The sequence below is a fragment of the Nicotiana tomentosiformis genome, chromosome 2, assembly GCF_000390325.3.
Source record: "Nicotiana tomentosiformis chromosome 2, ASM39032v3, whole genome shotgun sequence".
Lineage (NCBI taxonomy): Eukaryota > Viridiplantae > Streptophyta > Magnoliopsida > Solanales > Solanaceae > Nicotiana > Nicotiana tomentosiformis.
This window is the reverse complement of record NC_090813.1, coordinates 85,035,194-85,043,713: the sequence shown is the minus strand read 5'-3', so window position 1 is coordinate 85,043,713 and position 8,520 is coordinate 85,035,194. Positions and strand designations below refer to the sequence as shown.

At 38.1% G+C, this 8,520-nt stretch overlaps 1 long non-coding RNA gene across 3 annotated transcripts; it reads left to right on the top strand.

The window, feature by feature from the left end:
• Positions 1 to 7,521: 7,521 nt before the first annotated feature.
• Positions 7,522 to 8,312, top strand: LOC138906576 (uncharacterized). Of its 3 annotated transcripts, none has more exons than XR_011414037.1 (3): positions 7,522 to 7,701; positions 7,928 to 7,957; positions 8,066 to 8,312. It is a non-coding gene; the product is annotated as an uncharacterized lncRNA (long non-coding RNA). The 3 variants fall into 3 exon arrangements; XR_011414036.1 differs by having other exon boundaries at positions 7,928 to 7,964; XR_011414038.1 differs by having other exon boundaries at positions 7,854 to 7,957.
• The last annotated feature ends 208 nt before the right edge of the window (positions 8,313 to 8,520 follow it).

Here is an 8,520-nt window from a genome sequence, read left to right as displayed (position 1 = left end):
TTATAAGGACTACACCTCTGTAATTTACCTCGCAGGTGATAACCCATCTGCTTAGCCTCAAACGGGCATCTCTCTACACCATTTCGCAGGCACAATTAAACAACATGACAGATCCTTCAACACACCCACAACTCGAGATTATACGTCACATCATACTTATCATATAGCCATTCAACCGCTCATCGAGCCACAAATTTCACTCATAGGGACACTACCGACCATATGAGTCCAAATGTATAAGTTCACACAACTGAAGCTACCGAGCCTAAGTCGCGGTCTAAACCTGGCCTCAAGTCCTCCAGACTGGACCTTCACCAAAACACAGAATAGACATCTCGAACCTCGTTCATGGAATTACAAGCCGGCGATGCACAGTTGATACCGAGCGCTCATATGCGCTCACGAATGCGTGGAAGGAATTCAAAGAGTTATGTTTCAAGCTAAATCAATTCAGCACGATAAGGAAAGAAAGATGGGAAATTATCCTAAATGTTATAGCCTCTCGAAGATAAGTATAGACGTCATCATACCGATCCGCAAGACTATACTAGACACTTGCTCATGACTTGTAGAACCTATGAACCTAGAGCTCTGATACCAACTTGTCACGACCCAAAATCCAACTAGCCGTGATGGCACCTAACCTTACCCGCTAGGTAAGCCAAATAACAACAATCTGATTTAATATTTAACAGACTCTAATGTACTTCCCAAAGACTAGTAGTACAAATCATGAGCTTCTAAGATTAGAATTTACAAAGTTGGTATGAAATAAAAATACGTCATCTGTCTGAAGTATACATGAACAGATTAAAAATTCTAAAGCTACTATGAACAAGGGGTAGCAATGACTGGAACGCAGATACATCTTCCGATCCACCTCCCGCCGTACGCAACTATATCAATATCAGAAATCAGCACGCAAGGTGCAGAAGTGAAGTATGAGTACAACCGACCCCATGTACTCAATAAGTAACAAGACTAACCTTTGGGCTAAAAGTAGTGCTGAGCTCAACAGGTACAGTCCAGTATAGAAATAACAGTACAGAAATGTAGGCATGCATTTAAATTCAATAGTTAAACTCAGTACAAGTAAAATAGATCAATTCTGAATGATATGAGGAATGTGACATCTCTATATCTACATGCCAATGTACATGTTGTATGTGATGCACCTCAGTGGAAACCTTGCGTACTCACACTATCAAAATACTTAATTACTCAGTATTATATATGGCCAATCCAGCCCAGGGAAGATCCATCATATATATATATATATATATATATATATATATATATATATATATATATATATATATATATATATATATATATATATATACACACACACACACACACACACACACACACACATCAACTGGCAGTCAGTCACTCAGTACTATATAAGGCCAATCCAGCCCAGGGGAAGATCCATCCCCAAATATAAATGATTCAGACAAGATCCATGTCCATGGAAGATCCATCACTCAATATAAATAATTTTGGCAAGATCCATGCCCAGGGGAAGATCCATCCCCAAATAAAAATAAATCGGACAAGATCCATGTCCATGGAAGATCCATCCCTCAATATAAAATCAATTGCGCTCACTGTGGGGGGTGCAGACTCCGGAGGGGCTCCTTCAGCCCAAGCGCTATAATAGCCATATCTAGGCATAAATAAATAAAATATGATGCGGCGTGCAACCCGATCCCATAAATATCACTTAAAATCTCCAGTCTCTCGGGCTCTCAATGACATGATAATCAACCCGACATGATGATATGATGTATCAATGAATGACAACAGAGACTAAGATATGATATGCAAATGATAGATGTGAATGAGTACAAAATTGTAAATTTAAACAAGTAATTCAATAGCAATAAGACCTCTGTGGATCCTAAAAATATCAGCACGTAGCCTAAACATGATCTTTAACATGAGTTTCAGCTCGATTTCCTCTAACACGTGGAGGATATGTGGGTAATGACATGATTATTAGATTATGCAACTCCACAGAATCAATTAAGTCACAATTTCTATGGTGCACGCCCACCACCTAGCATGTGCATCACCTCCAAACAATTTATATAACACGAAATTCAGGGATTCATACCCTCAAAACAAAGTTTAGAAGTGTTACTTACCTCAAACCGTTTAATTCTTTATTCCAATATGCCTTTGCCTCGAGAATCAGCCTCCAAACACCTCGAATCTAGTTATAATTAATTTGATACAATCAACACAAATTATAGGAATTAATCTCATATGAAAATACTAATTTTTCAACAAAATCAAAAATTCAACTCGAAAATTGTTAGTGGGGCCCACGTCTCGGAACCCAACAAAAGTTACAAAATATGAACGCCCATTCAACCACGAGTCCAACCATACCAAATTTACCAAATTCCGACATCAACTCGACACTCAAATGTTCGATTTACCCTTAAGTCTTTTCACAATTTCTCCAACTTAAATTACCAATTAAATGCTAAAAATAACAATAGATTCGGGAAATTTGATCAAAATTAAGTTAAAAACTCTTACCTCAATGTTTTCCTTGAAAATCTCCCGAAAATCGCCTCTTCCCGAGCTCCAAATCGTCAAAAATGGAAATTAGACGAAGTCTCATTTTTAGAACTTAAGTTATGCTCCCTAGTCATTTATTATACGCAATCGCGGACAAATTCACGTGATCGCGAAGCACAAATTTCCCACTGCCAAACATAACCTTACGTGATCGCAGATAACTGCATGCAATCGCGAAGCATTGGCTCTACATACCTACGCGATCACTGCTCCTTTCACGCGATCGCGAAGAACAAACGCGTGACCCAACTCCTGCTCTAATTCCTCTTCGTGAACGCGACAGCGCCCACGTGTTCGCGATGTACTGCCTAGCCAAACCTACGCGATCGCGTACCACCACTCGCGAATGCATAAGGAAAAATCACCACTGCCCCAAACAAGCCTACGCTATCGCGGACCCTTACATGCGATCGCGTACAAGGAAACCAGATACAGACATCAGAAAACTTCAGCACATCCCTAAGTCCAAATATTGATCTGTCAACCATCCGAAACTCACCCGAACCCCCCGACACCTCAACCAATTATACCAACAAGTCCTAAAATATCATACAAACTTAGTCGAGGTCTCAAATCACATCAAACAACGCTAAAACCATGAATCTCACCCCAATTCAAGCTTAATTAAACTAAGAAATTTCAACTTCTATATTCGATGCCGAAACCTATCAAATCAAGTTCGATTGACCTCAAATTTTGCGTACAAGTCATAAATGACATAACGAAGCTACTGAAATTTCCGAAATCACAATCCAGACTCGATATAATAAAAGTCAACTTATGGTCAAACTTCTAAACCTTCAATTTCTTACTTTCGCTATTTCAAGCCAAATTCAACTAAAATAAATATCCAAACACAATCCTAAGTCTAAAATTATAATACGGAGCTATTGGAACCATCAAAACTCCATTCCGGAGTCGTTTGCACAGAATTCAAACTCCGATCAACTTTTTTCATTTGAGCTTCCAACATGGAATTTATTCTTCCGAACTAATCCCGAAACACCTAAAAAAATCAAAATCGACGATTCACTCACGTCATAATATATCATATAAAGCTATTCAAGACTTCAGATAGTTGAAAGGAGCATAAATAATCAAAACGCCAAGTCGGGCCGTTACATCGGCAGTGTACGAATGTTTTGGAATGAGGTTCTGTTGAATTTGGGGGTTTATACTAGTACTTGGTTGGTTTTGAGTAGCTACTGTGATCGAGAATAGTGCTTCGAGTATGCGAGTTGTGTATTATGTTATGTGGTTATATCTGGGGTTATGGTTATGGCTTGATACAACTTGTTCAGACTTATACAGTGTGTAGATGTGAGATTCGGGTCTTGTAAGAAATTCTGGATGTTAGAAATTGGGTTCTAAGTTTTACGGACTAAGGTTAAAGTAATGATCTTCAATTATGTTGTGTTTCCTGGCCTATATGAAATAGGGTGGCGTGGGATCACCCCTGGGAATGCGCGTGGTAAGGTGGAATAGTGATTTGAAGGCTTAGAAACCACTCTTGGCACGTTCGAGGACGAACTTATGTTTAAGTGGGGGAGAATGTAACGACCCGACTTGTCATTTTGAACATTTACGCTCCTTTCAACTATTTGAAGTCTTGAATAGCTTCATATGATGTATTATGACGTGTGTGAATCGTCGGTTTTGATTTTCAGGTGTTTTGGGATTAGTTCGGAAGAATGAATTTCATGTTGGAAGCTTACATGAAAAGGGTTTACCAGAGTTTGACTTTCGTGCAAATGACTTCGGAATGGAGTTTTGATGGTTCCAATAGCTCTGTATGGTGATTTTGGACTTAGAAGTGTGTCTGGATATTTATTTTGAAGTCTGTAGTTGAATTTGGCTTGAAATGACAAAAATAAGAAATTGAAGGTTTGGAAGTTTGACCGGGAGTTGACTTTATTGATATCGTGGTCGGAATCCAGTTCTGGAAATTTGAGCAGCTCCATTATGTCATTTATGGCTCATGTGCAAAAAATTGAAGTCATGCCGGATTTGATTTGACATGTTTTGGCACAAGATATAGAATTTGAAAATTTAAAAATTTATAAGTTCGATTTGCGGTGCAATTGGTAATTTAGACGTTGCTTGACGTAGTTTGGGACCTCGAGTAAGTCCGTGTTATGTTACGAGACTTATTGGTATATTCGTACGATGTCCTGAGTGGTTCGGGTGAGTTTCGGACGGGGTTCGGATTGATTGAAGCCTTGTTGAGGCTGCTAGAATTTTGGGTTGCTGGTGCAACCGCTTCTGCGGAAGCTTGGTCGCAGAAGCGACTCCGTAGAAGCGAGCAGCCCATCGCAGAACCGGACTTGGCACTACTGGGCAGGAGCTGCAGATGCGGAGGAACTTGCGCAGAAGCGCGACCGCAGATGCGGTCTTGGGCATCGCAGAAGCAATTACTGCTGGCCAAGGCTGTCTCGCAGATGAGAGCTTATTCCGTAGAAGCGATGGTCGCAAATGCGACCTACTGTCCGCAAATGCGGAAACGTTGGGCAGAATGCCTTATATTCTAGGGTTCAACATTTTTGCCCATTTTTCAGATTTTGGAGCTCGATTTGGGCGACCTTGGAGAGGAATTTCATCACACAACATGGGGTAAGTATTCTTGACTCCCTTGAAATTATATTTCATGAATTAATCTTCGTTTTCGGCGTTAGATTATTAATTTTTCAAGAGAAAACGGAGGAATGTTCTATAATTTCATAAAATAAATTTTTGAGTTTTGAACATCGATTCATAGTCAGATTTGAGTAAAATTAGTATGGTTGAACTCGTAACTGAATAAGTTATTGGATTTTGTGAGTTTCGTCTTATTCCGAGACGTGGGCCCTACTGTCGATTTTTCGAGCAGAGTTGAAATTTTTTATAAATTGTTAAATTGTAAGTATTGGAGTATATTTTGATTAATTTGCACGTTGTTTGACTAGTTTAGGACCATTTAACTTGGAATTGAGGAGATAGAAAAGCGTTCAGAGGTTGATACGGGCGAAATAGAATTTCTGGAGCATTGTTTATCTTGCTCGGCATTTGATTCGGCTTGTTTGAGGTAAGTAACTCTTCCAAACTCGGAGCTGAGTGTATGAACCCTGATTATACGTGTTATGTGAATTGTTTGGGAGGTAACGCACATGTTAGGTGACAGGCGTGTAGGCGTGTACCGTAGAAATTGAGATTCAGTCGATTCTGTAGAGCTGTATAGTCAATTAACTCGTATTTTTCCATGTATTTTTCACGTGTTAGAGAAACTGAGCTGTGACTCTTGTTAGAAATCATTCTTAGGCAAATGCTGGTAATATGGGGACCCATTGAGGTCATTTCTTCTATCGAATTATATGTTTAAACTGAAATTTCATACTCAATCATATTCATTCATTGCATATCACATCTTAGTCTCTGTTATTATTTATTAATATATTAAGTCATCATTTTGGGCTAGTTTCATGACATTGTGAACTCAAGTGACTGCAGAGATTTATGATTGAGTGAGGCCGAGGGCCTGATTGTGAGAATATATATATATATATATATATATATATATATATATATATATATATATATATATAAAATTTATGGATCGAGTTGCACGCCGCAACAAGTCTTATAGGCTTTATTATTATGGGATCGGGTTGCACGTCGCAGCAAGCCAGATTGGCTTATTATAGTACTTGGGCTGAAGGAGCCCCTCCGGAGTCTGCACCCCTACAGTGAGCGCGGTTGATTTTATATTGAGGGATGGATCTTCCCTGGATATGGATCATGTCCGAATCATTTATATTTGGGGATGGATCTTCCCTTGTGCATGGATCTTGCCTGAATTATTCATATTGAGGGATGGATCTTTCCTAAACATGGATCTTGTCTGAATCATTTATATTTGGGGATGGATCTTTTCCTAGGCTGGATTGGCCTTGTACAATACTGAGTGACTGAATGTCAGTTATTATGTATATATATATATATATATATATATTGGGATGGATCTTCCCTGGGCTGGATTGGCCATATACAGTACTGAGTGACTGGAGTGGAAATGCGAGATGGTGAGATTGAGTACTCTGAGAGTGTGAGTACATGAGTTACATGAGTTCATCATTGTGCTGCATTGCATTAGACATGCATATTTGATATGTAAGCATAGAGAATTATTTTTCCTCATGCCATCTGATAATGAGACTTCTTATTTGTCGTTAAAGTTTTTGAGAAAAATCACAGATTTCAGACTTACTCTTATTTTCGATGACTTTCTATAAAAGATTTGAGTTTTACTGTTATACATGAAAAGAAAATGTTTATTTTCCAGAACTGTGTACGAGCTGAGTATGTTATTATTGAGTTATTACTAGTGCTGCTTTAAATTATATTGTTATGAGATGTTATTGGTTATTGGTGTGGACTCTCACCTTGGTACAAACTCGTCACTACTTTCAACCTAAGGTTAGATTTGTTACTTATTGAGAGTACATGGGGTCGGTTGTACTCATACTACACTTCTGCATCTTACGTGCAGATTTTGGATGTTGATATTGTTGTACATGGCGGGAGCTAGCATTGTAGCTGTACCTGCGATCCAGCCACAACTGCCTCTTGTTCTAGGTAGCTTTAGAATTTTTAAATCTATTCATGTATATTTCAAACAGATGACGTATTTTTATTTCACACCACCTTTGTAAATTCTAATCTTTGAAGCTCATGATTTGTACTACCAGTCTTTGGGGGTGTATTAGAGTCAGTTAAATATTAATTGAATCGGATTGTTGTTATTTGGCTTACCTAGCGGGTGAGGTTAGGTGTCATCACGGCTAGTTGGATTTTGGGTCGTGACAAAAAAAAAAGAGAATTTAGGTGAGAAGTGCAGTATTATATAATTAAGAGATAAAAAAGAAGACATTTTAATGATCAAATAGAAAAATTTCTATTATATAGAAGCGTGAAGAATGGTCAATCAAGGGCAAAATTATCTTTCTATCTCAGTCATAATTTATTTACTTTCTTCTGCTCGATTTGCCAAAAAAATGCCCCAGTCGGTGACAGTAACCATGGCTTCCAGTTCCTGTCCTGCTCTTCACTCCTTAACATTTTCTTCCTTCTTCAGCCGTAAGAATCTTTATTTGCTTATTTACCTATCTGTTTCTTTTGCTCTTTTGTCTTGTCTTTCTTAATTATTTCTTTCATAAATTTTCTTTTCCCTCTTAGACCATACTGATGAACTTTGGAACTACATTCCAATTTCTCCTTTCTTCTTCCAGTTTTCGCTTGGTATGTGCTACATTTTCGAGTTCTGCTGATTTTTTTTCACACTCGCTTGCTTTGCTTGTTGCAGCTGTTTGTTGTTTGTTGCACCTCTTTGTTGGTAATGAGTATTTGGTGACACTCTCTTATGTACTATTATTCTTTTGGAATATTTTTTCCACTGTGTACATCTGTTTTTGACATATATATTTGGTTTTTTCCTGCATAGGTTTAAACACGATTTGGGCATATTGAATTAACATCTGGAACGAAAATGACATAAAAACAGACAAGAGCATTGTTGCAGCCAAGGTGTTTGACAATATGCCGTGAAAAACTATAATCTGGTCTTACCAGAGAGTTAAATTCGACATTTTTTGCATTAAAGCCTAAAATGTTTGAAATTGGGATTTCAATAATTGAGTTGGAGATTTTGTTAACTGATGGTTCTAATGGCTAATTGGAAATTTTCTTGATATTTATATGGCCAATTAGTACCCCTCATTTTTTGAATTTATTTATAGAATATGTAACTTTGCTGCAGGGCCTCAATCTATTATATTATAACTGTAGATAGCAGAAAAAGGCAATCACCTTATGCTAGAGTTTTCCTTGGAAGATGAGCAAGGCTAATTGTAATGTCGCTGTGTCTGCTCAGATACAAAGAAGACGTTTATGAGCTCA